General features: G+C 38.7%; 1 long non-coding RNA gene across 1 annotated transcript in view; it reads right to left on the bottom strand.

The window, feature by feature from the left end:
* The window catches only part of LOC140597919 (uncharacterized), a 40,483-nt gene extending 25,145 nt beyond the window's left edge, over positions 1–15,338 (bottom strand). The window contains exon 1 of the long non-coding RNA XR_011999956.1: positions 14,738–15,338. This is a non-coding gene — a long non-coding RNA (uncharacterized lncRNA). The remainder of the gene's footprint in view (positions 1–14,737) is intronic.
* Between the last annotated feature and the right edge of the window lie 1,557 nt (positions 15,339–16,895).

Genomic DNA, 16,895 nt, shown 5'->3' with positions numbered 1-16,895 from the left:
AGGGTGAAACCAGTGTTATGGATGACTGAGCAGAGAGACAGAAGAATCTAGACGCTCAGTGGCTTCATTGAACTGCTGAATCAGTCAACTCTGAAGTCACCCCACCCTGAGGCTTGTTTTTAAATGAAATAATACACTTCCATGTTGTTAAATTTAAGTAGGGTTTTTGTCTCTTGCAGCTAAAAGTGTCCTGAGCAATATGTGGAGGAGGTTAAGGGGGGAAGATAGTTCTTTCTTGCAAACATTGAATTTGAGATGGTTGTCAGTCCACCTGGAGATTTCCCAAGGATAGGTAGGTCCAATTACCCTTGCTGAACAGTTTGCTATTATTTTAAAATAGCCTTAGCATACATACTTTGAGTATCTATACCCTTACTATAGTATCTGTAGTATATGCATAGTATATATGCACTTGAAGTAGCTCCATGGCATCCTCAACCCAGGTGCTTTCTTGCCTTCCTGCTTTGCCATCTCTAGATGATTTGCTTTTATTTATAGCTTTGTCCTCTCCTGCTCACAAGATGGTTATAGCAATATCAAGCATCCCATCCACACCCAGCAACATCCAAAGGCCAAGTTTGAGCACATTTTTCCTTGTTCTTTCTTGAAAGCAAACCAAGTTTTAGAGCTGACGCTTAGAGGTGGTTAGTTTTTGAAAGACTCTAATCAGGAGTCTGTATCCATAGGCACCTATACCAAGTGCTTCAAATGAGGTTTAGCTAAATCTCAACAACAGGATCCACTAAACAGGGTAAGAGATTTTAGAAATCATTTTTCACTTGTGAAGTGATTGGTATTCAAAGTAGTAACTGATCTGCATTTCTGTCTTTGCAAAATGAAATGTTTAAGAATGTGGTGAGATCAGAAATCCAACTCCTTTATACTAGCATCCTGGATCTTGAACTCCACTTTGCCCTGGATTCTCATGAGCAGAGGGCACCTTCATCCCCTGTCTGAATAGATGGTTTGTTGGTTTTGCCAATAGAATGTTGTTGCATTCCTATACATCATTTTAGTCATGCAAGGGGCCACTGTGTCAAAGACTAGAGGCTGGGGAACCTCTTCCAGCATATAGGGTCAGGGAATATGCCCTTTTTGGCCCGCTTGCCAACACTTGTACCTGTGAAAGAATTCATGTGAGGCTTTCTTTATTGCAATGTCTCACTGGGGATCAAGTTGTGAGTGGGTATGCATTCAGCCCCTACCTGCCTCGTATAGTTGGAGGACACCAATGTTTACTGGATAACTTGCAACAACAACACCACTACACCAAGTTACTTCTCCCTGCAGAGACTCAAGTGTTAATGCATTCAGGTCAGATGAGTCCTGGCAGAAACTCAGTCAAAAGAACAATCTTTCCTGTAGACAGATCTCCCAGAATCCTAGGATAGGGACCAAGAATGAGAGCCTTCTGGGCAAGCCACTGCCTTACTCCGTACCAGAGTCTAATCAGTTGGTCTTTTTCTTCCATCACTGCCTCATGTGTGTCTCTGCTGCAACACCCAGCTCAGTCAAAAAGGAAAAGAGTTCCCAGATTAGAAGAGGACTTCTTAACTGGTTCAGGGTATATACATGGCTGCTCCCATTCAAGGCTTCCTTAAATAGCATCCCACCCTCCCTTTATTCGGCTTCTACTGCATGACTTTCTCACACCCACTATTCACAATCAGCACCCTGAGGTTCTCTAACATCCCCCTTGAATTACTATGCCAGAAAGCAGATCAGTGAGAGTGATGTTTTCCAGCTGTATTGAAGAATGATTGACAAATAAAAATTGTGTATGTTTCAGGCATAAAATGTGAAGTTTTGATATAGGTATACATTGTGAAATGATTACCTAGTTAATTAACATATCCTTTATCTCATATCATTACCTCTTTTTGTGGTAAGAACACTTGAGATCTACTGTCAGCAAATTTCAGGCATACAATATGTTGTTATTGACAATATGACTACTATTAGTAATCATCATACTGTACATTAGGTCTCCAGAATTTATTCCCCTATAACTGGAAGTTTGCACCCTTTTCCTGCCACCATCCCCGGCCCTTGGCAACAATCACTGTGTTACTATAAGGGCAACATTTTTGGCTTTCACATATTAGTGAGATCATACAGTATTTGTTTTTCTGTGTCTGGCTTATTTCACTTAACATATGTCCTCCAGGTTTACCCATGCTGTCACAAACGACAGGATTCCATTGTGTTCTATTCCACTGTGTGTGTGTGTATAATCACATTTTATTTATTCATTCATCCACTGACAAACACTTAGAGTGTTTCCATGTCTTGTCTACTATGAATAGGGCCACAATGACCATGAGAGTATAAAATGTCTCTTCAAGAAAGTGATTTTATTTCCTTTGGTTATGTAGACTAGAAGTAAGACTATATGGATTATACGGTTCTTCTATTTTTGATTTTCTGAGAAACCACCATACTGTTTTCCTTAATGGCTGTACTAATTGACATTCCCATCAACAGTGTGTAAGTTTTAAGTGTTACCTTTTCTCTACATCCTTGCCAACACTTACCTTCTCACATTTTTATAATAGCCATCCTAACATGTGAAGTGATGTGTCATTGTGCTTCTGATTTGCATTTCCTGGATGATTTGTAGTACTGAACATCTTTTCATATACCCATTGGCTATTTAATGCAATCCCTGTCAAAATACCATGGACTTTCTTCAGAGAGTTGGAACAAATAATCTTAAGATTTGTGTGGAATCAGACAAGACCCTGACTAGCCAGGGGAATACTGAAAGAGAAGACCAGAGCCGGAGTCATCACAATGCCGGATTTCAAGTTGTACCACAAAGCTGTGATTATCGAGACAGTATGGTACTGGCACAAAAACAGACACATAGATAATGGAACAGAATAGAGAACCCAGAAATGGGCCCTCAATTCCATGGTCAACTAATATTCGATAAAGAGGGAAGATTTTATCCACTGGAAAAAGGACAGTCTCTTCAATAAATGGTGCTGGGAAAATTGGACAACCACATGCAGAAGAATGTAACCCAACCAGAGACACCTGGGTGGCTCAGCGGTTGAGCGTCTGCCATTGGCTCAGGTGGTGATCCTGGGGTCCTGGGATCAGGCTCCCTGCATGGAGCCTGCTTATCCCTCTGCCTGTGTCTCTGCCTCTCTCTCTCTCTCTCTCTCTGTCTGTGTGTGTGTGTGTGTGTGTGTGTGTCTCATGAATAAATGCATAAAATCTTAAAAAGAAAAAAAAAAGAAACTAGACCATTCTCTTACACCATACACAAAGAGAAACTCAAAATGGATGAAAGATCTAAATGTGAGACAAGAATCCATCAAAATCCTAGAGGAAAACACAGGCAACACCCTTTTTGAATTTGGCCACAGCAACTTCTTGCAAGATACATCTATGAAGGCAAGGGAAACAAAAGCAAAAATGAACTCTTAGGACTTAATCAAGATAAAAAGCTTCTGCACAGCAAAAGAAACAGTCAACAAAACTAAAAGACAACCTACAGAATGGGAGAAGATATTTGCAAATGACATATCAGATAAAGGGCTAGTATCCAAGATCTATAAAGAACTTATTAAAACTCAACAGCAGAAAAATAAACAATCCAATCCTGAAATGGGCAAGAGACATGAACAGAAATTTCACCAAAGAAGACATAGACATGGCCAACAAGCACATGAGAAAATGCTCCGCATCACTTGCCATCAGGGAAATACAAATCAAAACCACAATGAGATAACACCTCACACCAGTGAGAATGGGGAAAATTAACAAGACAGGAAACAACAAATATTGGAGAGGATGCGGAGAAAGGGGAACCCTCTTGTACTGTTGGTGGGAATGTGAACTGGTGCAGCCACTCTGGAAAACTGTGTGGAGGTTCCTCAAAGAGTTAAAAATAGAGCTACCCTATGACCCAGCAATTGCACTGCTGGGGATTTACCCCAAAGATACAGATGCAGTGAAAAACCAAGACATCTGCTCCCCAATGTTTCTAGCAGCAATGTCCACAATAGCCAAACTGTGGAAGGAGCCTCGGTGTCCATCAACAGATGAATGGATAAAGTAGATGTGGTCTATGTATACAATGGAATATTACTCAGCCATCAGAAATGACAAATACCCACCATTTGCTTCAACGTGGATGGAACTGGAGGGTATAATGCTGAGTGAAGTAAGTCAACTGGAGAAGACAAACATTATATGGTCTCATTCATATGGGGAATATAAAAAATAGTGAAAGGGAATAAAGGGGAAAGGAGAGAAAATGAGTGGGAAATATCAGTGAGGGTGACAGAACATGGGAGACTCCTAACTCTGGGAAACGAACTAGGGTAGTGGAAAGGGAGGTGGGCGGGGGGATGTGGTGACTGGGTGACAGGCACTGAGGGGGGGGCACTTGATAGGATGAGCACTGGATGTTATGCTATATGTTGGCAAATCGAACTCCCAATAAAAAAAATATACAAAAAAAGAAAAAAAGAGAGAGAGAGCATTTTACCCATTATGTATTCTTGCTGTCTTTGGTGAAGATTACTTGAACACATATGAGTGATTTTTTTTTAAATGATACAACTTTGAATTAGCTCTAATTACAAGTGTATGTATATCACATTTGAATTTTTAGAAGACTATGCATTGTTCTATGTAAAAAACGAAATATTTAAAGTTAGTTTACAATCTGCAGATTGCAGTACATTAATTACCATTAGTAATAAATAATGTATGGTACATCTTTTTGAGATTCAATGCCTTAAAGTTACAGAAACGGATTCTCTTCATGGAGGTGGCTTATTTGAGGGGAAGTTTCTCATTTTCTGTGGACAACCAAATCATGCCTATGTATTTAGGTTCTGACAGTTGCCTGAGTTGTCATTTTCTGTTTAACTGAACATGAGATACCCACAGACTAGCTTCCCATAACAAAATCGTAAACACTTCCCATAGCAGTCCTGTGCCTTTTTGGAAATGAGGAACTGTGAGTGTAAAACTAAAGGCAGTTCAGATCAGGTTAACACATGTCCTTGGCTGAGGAAAAAAAACAACAACCCTCTAACTTACCATGATTAATATAGCATATTCATTCAGCCAGCCCCTGTGGGTCTTGGAGCATAAGAAATTTTAGTTTCCAGCATACCCAGTGAGTAGAATAGTGGAATTTTTTTTTTAACTGAAGTAAAACTGCATGTTATGTAATCAAGAGAATGGAAATTCCAACTCTACAGATGCAAGTATTTGGAGAAAAATGGGTCCAGTCAATGAATTGGAATCTTCTTGGTGACTGTTTGGTTAGACACTCCAGGCCACTGATTACAAACAAAGTAAACCTTGCTCTTTCATTAACCACCTGTGAAAATGAGGGCAAAGGATCAACTAGGTCATGGGCAGATTGCCAGATTCTCTCTGATGAGCTAGAAATAGAGGCTGCTCAAAAATGGGCTGACCTCTTCCTTTTGTACTTCTCTCTCTCTCCAACATATCAACACCTACTTAGATAATATTTATTATTCTTATCTAAATTGTAAATGCTAGAGTAACCTCACTTGAAAATGATGCTTTAACATTTCATGAAATTATACACTCAATTTTTATTTCTTAGCTTGGAATATATATGCCCTTCCACTCTAAATTTTCTGAAAATTTTACATTTTTTACCATCCTCTATAGTCTTTTATGGACAGTCTCCAATAGTCAAATCTGTACAATGTAAATTTTCTTGGTTTTATGAGGATAATTAATTCATTTCATTCCAAGAGAAGCCAGAAAGCGATCTCTTTTCCAGTTGGGATGCAACTGAATATCTGGATTGGAAAATTCCTAAGTACACTGGGTATATCATGCAGTCTCATGCCACTATATTTAACATCTTTTGAAAGTATAAACCTAACATAAGAAGTTATTAGGACTTAAGAGGAATGGGATGGGATTCCCCCCAGTTCATATCCCCTTGTTCAGAAATAGGGAGCATGAAAGGGGACTAGAAAACTAATATTTTCATGGATTTATAAGGGTTTTTTTTCCTTAAAAACATCTTTATATCAAGGGGTGTCTGGGTGGCTCAGTTGGTTGAGCCTCTGCCTTTGGCTTGGGTTGTGATCCCAGGGTCCTGGGATCAGGCCCCGTGTTGGGCTCCCTGCTCAGTGGGGAGCCTGTTTCTCCCTCTCCCTCACACTGTGCTCTCTCGGTCTCTTGTCTCTCTTTAAAATAAATAAACAAAATCTTTATTAAAAAATCTTTATATCAAACCACCTATCTAGCAGAAAGCTTCCTTAATAGGATATTTGTTTTTATAGGTAGCCTGAAATTCTGTTCTCTTCTATTTAGGCCCATAAGAAAAGGAAGGAAAGATGTCATTCTAAATAAATTCAGGCAAACTGGTTTGTATCAGAAAATGGAAATGCAGCCTAGCAGCATTGCTCTCCATGATGCTTATACAAGGGAGGAGGCAGAGTTAAGAGTGAGATGAGGGGTGATAGATGTTTACACACAAGTTTACAATATGCTCCTAAGTAGTACTGCCCTCCACAGATAGTACTCTCAAGGCTCAACTTCAAGACAACTTTAAGATACTGAAAATAAAAATAAATTTGTTGAATGAAATCAGTTGCCTATAGAGGCAAATACCTCCAAGAGCTTTTCTGTTAGTATGTACCCGGGAGTCTCTCCAACACCAAATTCCAATTAGCACAGCCTTGATGTAGCCCTGACAGAACATGGCTGGAATCTGATTCTAACAAAGGAAGCTGAAATCCAATTAATTAAACCACCCCAGGTCTCAACAAAGACTGTGCCATGAAAAGAGGAAGGATGGGTATGGAGTCTAGACAAGGACAGCAGAATAAGTAGCTATTAGGTTATTGGTAGCATGAGTTCTACACTGCCCAAGGAAGTCATGCTTTGACTGGTTGAAGTGAACTTCCTGGTCTGCTGAAAGGATTACCCTTAGAGTGGAAATTACTCAGATGCTTACCTCCACTGTGTCCTAGTTTCCCCATCAGTAAGAACAGTAAGAGATAAGTTCTGAGAAGTCATGGGGGATACTTTGTATAGGACTGACGGGCCCCTGTGAAGACCTGACTTTTAAGATTAGGAAACTGGGGAGCCATTGAAAGGTTTTGAGCAGAGGGGTGATTGAGATTATCAGGAACTAACATTGTAAAAGGATAGAAGGACCAAATTAGCTAATCCAAGTAAGGCACTTAGCACCATGCCTAGTGCATTAATAGTGCTCAATAATGAATAATCATGATTATAAATACTATACTTCAGTAAAGCTGTCAAAGTAGCTCTTCTTCATCAAGAATAAATCGTGAGGAAATAGAAAATCTGAATAGACCTATAACTAGTAATGAGATTAAATCAGTAACCAAAACCTCCCAACAAAGAAAAGCCTTGGACCAGATGGCTTCACTAGTGAATTCTACTAAACATGTAAAGAATTAATACTAATCCTTCTCAAACTCTTCCAAAACAAATGGGAACACTTCCTAAATCATTCTGAGTGGCCAGCATTACTCTGACACCCAAGTTAGACAAAGATGTAACAGGAAAACTAGAGACCAATATCCCTGAGGACTATTGATGCAAAACTCAACAAAATCCTAGAAAGCAGAATGCCACCACATGTTAAGATTACATGATGACCAAGTGGGATTTATTCCTGGAATGTGAGGATAGTTCAATACACAAACTATCAATCACCATAACACATCAAATTAACAGAGTAAAGGAAAAAATGATTAGATCTATTGATGCAGAAAAAGCACTGACCAAATTTAACATTCTTTCATGATAAAAATACACAATAGAGTAGGAAGAGAAGGAAAGTACTTCAACACAATAAAGTCCATATATAAAAAACTCACACTGAAAAAAACAAAACAAAACAAAAAAAAACCACCTCACACTGTACTCAAAGGTAGCACCATATACCATGGTGAAAGACTGAAAGTTTATCCTCTAAGATCAGGTACAAGACAAGAATGTTAACTTTTGCCTTTCTATCCAACTAAGTATTGTTGAATAGCATTGGAGGTTCCAGCCAAAGCAATTAGAGAAGAAATAGAAATAAAGGCATCCAAATTGGAAAGGAAGAAGTAAAATTATCCATGTTCACAGATAATATATTCTTATATGTAAAAGCCATAAAGATCACACACAGACACACACACGCACACCATTATAAGTAATAAATAAATTCAACAAAATTGCAAGACACAAAACACATGGACAAAAATCATTTGCATTTCTATACACCAACAGTGAACAATCTGAAAAGGAAATTAAGAAAACAATTTTATTTACAATAGAATCAAAATTGGAGATAAACAGCCTGAAACAAAGAACTTTTATACTGAAAACTATAAAACATTGCTGGAAGTAATTAAAGAAGTCACAAATAAGTAGGAAGATAAACTGTATTCATGGATTAGAAGACCTAATATTGTTAAAATGTCAATACTATCCAAAGAAATCTAAAGATTCACTGCAAATCCTAACATAATGCAAACAATTTTTTTTGGAGAAATAGAAAAAAAATCCATCTTGAAATTCATATGGAATTCAAGGGACCCCAAATAGCCAAAACAATCTTGAAAAAGAAGAACAAACTTGGATGTCTCATGCTTACTAGTTTCAAAACCTACTACAAAGCTACAGAAATCAAAACAGTGTGCTACTGGCATTAAAACAAACAAATAAACCAATGAAATGTAATAAAAGAGCCCAGAAATAAACCATCACATATATGGTGAAATGATTTTTCACAAGGGTACCAAGGCCATTCACTGTGGAAAGGACAGTCTTTTCAACAAATGGTGTTGGAAATATCAGACATCCACATGCAAAAGAATGCATTTGGACCTTTACTTTGCATCACATACAAAAATTAACTCATAATGAATTAAGACCTGAACATAAGTGCTAAAACTATTAAACTCTTAGAGGAATACATAGAGAAAAAACTTGATGGTATTAGATTTGGCAGTGATTTCTTGAATGTGACAACAAAAGCACAGGAAACAAAAGAAAACATAGATAAATTGGATTTTGTCAAAATTTTTGTACATCAAAGGACACTAATTCAACAACAAAAAATAACTCCATTTTAAAAATAGGCAAAGGCCTTGAATAGGCATTTCTCCAAAGATCATAAACAGCCAATAAACACATGAAAAGATGCTCAACATCACTAATCATTAGGGAAATGAAAATCAAAACCACAATAAGATATCACCTTATTCTCATTGCAATAACTATTATCAAAACAAATGAACAAAAGCTTTAGAAACAAGTCGTGGCATGAATGTGGAGAACTTGGAGCCCTTACGCATTGCTGGTAGGAATATGTGGTACAACCACTGTAAAACACTGTATGTCAGTTCCTTGAAAAATTAAAGACAGAATTACCATATGATAGGGCAACTCCATTTCTGGGTATATTGAAAACAGAGTCTTGAAGAGATATTTGTAAACCCATGTTCATAATAGCATTATTCTCAGTTGCCAGAAGGTGGAAATGACATAAACCCCATTGACAGATGAATGTGTAAACAAAATGTGGCATATACATATGATGGAATATTATTCAGCTTTAACAAGGAAGGATATGCTGATACATGTTTCCACATGGATGAACCTTGAGGACATTATGCTGAGTGATTTAAGCTGGATGCAAAAGTGTGATTCCACTTATACAAGGTACTGAGAATCATTAAATTTATAGAGACAGAAAGTAGAATGGTGGTTGCCAGGGGATTAGGAGAAGGGTGAATAGTGAATAGGGAGTTACTGTTTTATGAATATAGAGTCTGAGTTGCAGAAGATGAAGAGTTCTGGAGATGGATGATAGTGACAGGTGCACATTATTATGGACATACCTAATGCCACAGAACTGTATATTTTTAAATAACTAAAATTATACATTCTATGTTATATATTTTACTACAATTAAAAATGTAGCCTCCCTCCTTCCTCTGAATCATATTTTAAGATTTTATTTATTCATGTGAGACAGAGAGAGAGAAGGGCAGAGGGAGAAGCAGGCTCCCCACTGAGCAGGGAGCCCAATGCAGGACTCAACCTAAGACCCTGCGATCACAGCCTGATCTGAAGGCAGACACTTTGCTGCTTAGCCACCCAAGTACCCCATCTGAATCTTTACTCTCCAACCAGTTTTCTGGTTATCATTTCTCTTTATGTATAATTTTCCTGTGACAAAAATACGTGGCTTAGTAAGCCCTACCCTGACAATTTCAAGGCTGACAACTAAACAGTTGTTCTGATTTATACATCAGGCTCTTGTAAGTATGAGTATCAAGGAACTACATCTTACAGAAGGATGACTGACAAAACTGGTACTACTCAGACCCTAAAAAGCAGTGACAGTCAAGCGTAGACTCTAGGGAAGTCTTGGTTACCACTTCTCTGTCTAATAGCAAAAAATGGCCTATTATAAAAAGCAATGCAGTTGTCAACTGCAAGATAGGCCTTGTTTTCCCTTCCTTTTTAGAAAACGAACTTTTAGTCAAAAATACCCAGGAATGGGCCACCTGGGTGGCTCAGTCACTTGAGCGTCCAGCTCTTGGTTTTGACTCAGGTCATGATTTCAGGGATGGAGTCCTGCGTCAGGCTCTGTGCTTAGCGAGGAGTCTGCATGAGATTCTCTCTCTCCTTCTCCCCTTGCTCCCCCCTCAGTTCGCACCTGTGCATGTGCAGTCTCTCTCTCTCTCTCTCAAATAAATAAATCTTAAAAAAAATACCCAGGAATGATTTCCCAACCCACAGTTACTTTCTCTTCCTGTGTCAGGCAGGCAACTTTATAGAGTAAGAACTGGATAAAAAATTAACCACTGCTGTAGAAAGTCTCTGAAACTACCAAACTCCTCTGAAGCTAGTTCATGTGGAAACCATGTCTTTCTTACGCTGCCAACATTGTGAAGGAAGAGTGCGAAAAATAGCACCATTCAACTAAGAAGCCAATTTTAAAAGAATAAGGTAGAAACCCTTCGCCTCCATATATTCTAGTCTTCCCAAGGCTAAGATAGGAGCTTCTTCCATGTGCTCTTCTGGATGTCCATTGTTGAGACATAATGATTCTCATATTGCATTGACACCAACAGTTTACTCTCTCTCACTGGAATGGAAGCAACGTCACAAACTGTATCTTCAGTCTTTTTCCTTAGGGCTAGGGCTGTCCTGGCACATAAGAACACAATAACTCTTAGCCAGAAAAATAAATAGCACACTGCTGTGTTTCATTGACTCTACAATCCCAGTAATTATTAGACACTTCAATTGCAAGACCACTAATTAAAAAAAAAAAGTACAATCAGAAGATAGCAGGAGTTGTAAAACATTCCAGTGTTAGGGTTATTATCACCTTGATTTCAGGCCTGGAACAAGGAAGAGATGGCCACAAAAAGGTTGAAGACTAATTGGTATCACTTCGTAAATACAGATATGTGCACATACATTTATACAAACAAAAACCTTTTTTTAACTATTTCACTTGGCCTCTCTATCTTGAGCTTTTCCTCTCAGACCAGATGTTGCTTCAGATTTTAAAGAATCACCCTCTTGTCTGAACTAGGTAACTAAAAATAGAGAGGAGGACTTGTCCCCATTTCTTAGCTATGGTTATATTGTAAGGCTGAGTTCTAAAAAAGAGTATTATTTGTTGTCTCTACCAAGCCAGTTTAAATAATGAGGATCAGTGCATTAACGGGGAAATATTTTTGCCTCCAGGCAAGGCTGTAATAAAAGAAGCTCATTCATCTGTGGAGGGGAAACACATCACTACCAAAATTATAGATAATGAAAATTCTGGGCAGTCCCATGACACTTTTAATCAGAGTATCTCAAAACAACCCCACCATGTCATCAACAAGTCTTGTCATCAGCAGGATGCGAAGTGGAAAATGTCCCTTTCCATAATGTTAATACCATTAGTCTAAGATTTTTAAGAGGTTAAGCAAATTAATAAAAAGCAAATAATAATGATGATGGTTATATACACAGATACATTTACATATAAATACATACACATACACACACAAATTTAATTTGATTGCATATGAAGTGAGATCATGTGTGAATATTTGATTGTAAATCCTCAAACACCATACAAGCAATAATAAGGAGCTGAGTTTCAATCCTGGCTCTACCACTTCCTCCCTCTGTGACCTTAGGCAAGTGTCTTACCTTCTCTAAGTGTCAGGAAATCATAAGAATATGCACCTCACTGTAACCAAGGTCCACGGGATGCTCCCTATAAAGCACTTAGAAGAATGGCTGACATATGGCAAATGCTCTGTAAATATTCGCTTTCTCCATTTGAACTATAATAGGATGCCCATATACCACCCCCACAGGACCCACTTTTCCCATACAGCCTGGCATTAGTTTTATAATGTTTTCATTTCATCACTCCCAGTTTGGTCTCACTTCCCTCCTCACGCGGTCTGAAACCCATACAACTACTGCATTTGTTATCCCTTGTGGTCCTTTCTTCTTTGGTCCTCCCACTTCACCTCCCTGCTGTTCTTTTTTACAGTATCCTCAAGCCTAGATCATTACAATGACCTCAACTCCAAGTCTTCTCAACTCTAACCCATCGTACTTATGAAATCCTAAGCATGACACTTCTCTGCCCAAAATTCTCAAAGCTTCCACACTGCCTACTAAGTTCACTTCTGACCATAGCATTCAAGACATCTCACTTTTGGCTTCAATCTGCCCTTCCAGGTATCTCTTCAATTTAGCCAATCTGATGTACATATCCCTAAGCTACATTCCCCCACATCCATGGTTTTGTTCATACAATTTTTTTTTTATTGCAGTGTCCTCCCATTCATCACTGCCATAAAAATCCTAACCCTCCTTCTAAATCAATCTCAAATTCCACCTCCACTACAGTGTACTTTTCCAACCTCCTTCGACCTATCTTATGTGTGTCTTGAGACACTTGTATTTAACCTTACATTGGGGTCGGTTCCATCATAAGGCCTGTGTCACCTCTGACTTGCTCATACTAGTGGACAATAAATATGGATGCTACTTCACTGTGTTTAATTGGTTATATTTGAATATGCATATTTATTTTGAGTCCCTGTGTCACATATGCCACTAAGATAGGAAGATAAAATCAAATCAACCCTTTGTATTCACTGCTATATTTAGCAATATAGGGTGGGTCCTGGGATGTTCGAATCTCTACCCAACAGAACCTTCCAGCTCATTAAACCAGTACATCATTGGGTCTTTTAAGATGCAATAAATAAAAACTCGGCCAGGATGTCCACTCAGCCTACTATGACACCGCTAACAATATCTTCATCTGGACGTGGATACAAACTGAAAATTGAATAATACATGTTTTTGCTTTTGTTTGTTTGCTTGTTTTGGGTTTTGATTTAGTGATGCTGGGTGGGGAGGAGAACCAAACCACTACAGTGCTTTTTTTTAAGATTTTATTTATTTATTCATGAAAGACACAGAGAGAGAAAGGCAGAGATGTAGGCAGAGGGAGAAGCAGGCTCCAGGCAAGGATCCTGATGTGGGACTTGATCCTGAGGCCGCAGGATCATGCCCTGAGCCAGGGGTATTCGCTCAACCACAGAGCCAGGTGTCCCCAAACCACTACAGTTCTTGCTATAACAGAGTGAAATCCTCTGTCCAATCTCAAAATAGAAAGATTTAGACAATAGGGATAAGCTTCAGTAATATAAGATAAGCCTGTAGAATATCAAATGAAATTAGTTTTAAAAACATGTGTTAACCTTATCTTCACTGTTTAGCAGTTTTCAATACTAATGAGGCCTCTTGGTCAGCAAGTCAGACAAAATATGATTTGTTAAACTAGATGGAAAACAGTGAATTTTGAAAATTGGAGTATCTTAGTAATGGATCCACAAAGACTTCTCAGTTTTTTAAGTCTGGTCCTAAGCTACTTGGCCAGGAATATGACCGAAAAATGCTCAAGAGGTATCTCTGGAAAACAGCATTCAAGAAACCCTGTCTCTTGAGATTACCAAGAACTTCAGCATGGCTCTATAGCTCAATCCAATCAGAATAGTCAACAATTAAAATTCGGTATTGTCCCCAACAAGAAGACAGATAAATAAATATCTCAACATGATGCCTTTGGAGAGCAGCACTTTTTTTTTTTTTTTTAATAGCTTCATTCTCGTGCCTGAGTTGGGAAACTATTGCAGGAACACCCATATTACGAATAGTTTTACAGGTTGGTTCCTTTCTTTACTACTATATATGCAATGATCATCATTTCCAAATTTTCCCAAACTGCCTTGGTACCATTTTAAGTAGGGGAAATTCCTTAATTCTATAATTAAATCTTTTATATTGTAGATATTCATATAAATAAACTCATGTACCAGTTAAAAAAAAAGAAAAACAAAACAAAAAAGCTTTCCCAGACTACCTTACCCCTAATCTCCTGTTGAGACACTGTTGACTCCGAAGCACCATGGGCAGTTAATTAAAGGCCAGTTTTGGCCATTGCTAAGGCCCCAGTGCTTATTGTCATTGCCTCCCTTTACATCCTTTGAGGTCCTTATGATAATTTAAAAGGCTTTACACGCTTCCTCTCACCAATAAGAGTTCCCCTCAACATATTATTCACTAACATTAAACAAGTTTGTTTCCTGAAGGCATCCACCAAATGATAAGAACACTCCTCCAACACCGTTCCTTCTATAATAGCATTGGGAAAACTCACCGCTGGCATTTCAATAATTGATGGTCTGGGGATGGAAGTCTGGAAAGTAACTGCCTCACAGTCCAACTTATCTTCTGGGTTCCCAGGAGAATCTTCAGGGGTCTCAGCAGGCTGGTTGACAGTGTGGTTACTTGAATTCAGATTTGTGCTGCCATTTTTCTCTGAACGGATGCCAGAATCTCGCCTTTTCTCGGGAATTCCTTCTTCCCCTTTTGAGTGACTTGCATGTCTGCTCGCTTTGGCCATGGGCTGAATATAGATGGTGGAATGAGTATCAGCTGTGCTGGGCTGATCAAAGGGTGCATTCTCCCTTGTGTTCCCAAAACAAGCAAGCAGAGCTGAGCATGGAAAGGGATGCATCCTCCTAGATGGAGATTTCAGTCTTTTGGTGAGCCTTGCTTTCCATGTGGACATGACCTGCAGGGAAACATTGCAAAATTCAAAGCAGGAAAACTTTCCAGGGGTTCACATCACCTCCACTTTCCTTATAGTAACTATTTCCTTGCCTGAAGAGAAGGGCTTTCTAGTGGTTACTCCTAAATAGAAGATTAGGAGATGGCAGTGCCACCCTCCCTTGGAGTCATTTAGCAGCCAACTCCCCTTCGGGAAGCGTCTGTCGCGGGGCGATTTCACGCTCTTCCTTCCTTGATGCTGTCAGTGGCTAAAGAAAGCTGTCTGTGAGGCATGTGTTGGCTTGGGTTACAGTCCCTCAGCAGGGCAGACGCTTCAGTGTAAGGTAGTGCCAAGTAAAAAGACAGTTGCTTCAGGTTACCTTGAAGGCATAAAGATAATGTAGCCTGATAGCGTCTGCCATAATAGCGTCAGCCTGTGTATCAATAACATCATAACAGCAGCATAACCTTCTTCTATTACTCCCTTCAAATATTTATTCTCCCAAACAAAACAAACACCACTCAGTTATCCATCACAAATGAGGACCCCTAGAGGGTCCTCGACCCTGGCAGCTGTTTCATTATTAAAATAGGAGGTAGATTCGAATCTTTTGTCTGGAGAGCTCCATGTTTGGGTTTGATGTCACAGGGGCTTTCCTGAATCTTCCTCAAACAAGCTTCCTGGCTTTAGGATCCATATTCCTCCTCTGGTAACTATAATTGAGTCTTTATTTAATTTGCTTTTTCACTACCCATGCTAAGTCCAGACTAATGTTCAACAACACTGAAACAAAAAAATAATTAGCTAAAATGAATAATTGACACAAGTATGTATGTATGAATGTGTGTTCTATTCATTTACTGTGTATATTAATTTTGGGAAATAACCTCCTTTTGAACTTAGATCTGTTTTTTCAACACATTAATGTGTGAATGGTGAAAAATAATAAATTATAACCATATTCTGAGAATATGCTGAAAATTGACATTTTTTTCCTTAGCCAAGCATCTGCTAGAAATGTTGGAGAAAGATAATACTGTAATGGTTTTACCATTAATAGTGACTTTCAGATCAAGATTTCAGGGTGTATTACCCATTTTAATTTATTCATTTTCTCTCTCTTTTAATTTAATGTCAAGATGTGCTCTTAAGCCCAAACAGGTGGTAGATACTATAGTACTAATCTCCCATTTCACAGAGACAGAAAATGATTCTTTGAAATTTCAAGATACTAATACAAGGTTATGCTATTGAGAAGAACTGGTAGAAAGTCTAAGATCACTGCTACCCTATCTGATCTCTGAGGCTCACTCAACCTGACAATCATCTTACTGACATAACAGCTGTACTAGGAACATTGCAGTGAATAGGCAGTTATGGCCATCATACATCAGGTCAGATATAGCTTGAAGAAGGTGGATATAGCATCAAATGCAGACTTTAGTCTTTAGCAAAATTTAGAAATATAATATAAAACGCTGCCATTACTGAAAGGTTACCATGTAGCAAGCCCTGTGTTAAACCACCTATACCAGACTTCCCAGTCGTGAGGGATCATTCTCCCTTTAATACTGAAGTATAAGCAGTGTAAATCCCTCTCTCCACGATAGTGGGAAGTCCAGGCTTTTAGTAAGCTCCTCAACCAAGTGTTCCTGAGAAGCCCTAGGAACTGTGTGTTGTCTCTCCTGCCGTGGTCACTATGATCCCCTCAGGCAGAGTGACTTTAAGATGCTTCCCTCACAGGCTCCTTTGTGGTCCCCTCCCT

This window comes from Vulpes vulpes, chromosome 2 (genome assembly GCF_048418805.1).
Source record: "Vulpes vulpes isolate BD-2025 chromosome 2, VulVul3, whole genome shotgun sequence".
Lineage (NCBI taxonomy): Eukaryota > Metazoa > Chordata > Mammalia > Carnivora > Canidae > Vulpes > Vulpes vulpes.
Note: the sequence above shows the minus strand (reverse complement) of the source record. Positions and strands in the feature narration are given on the sequence as shown.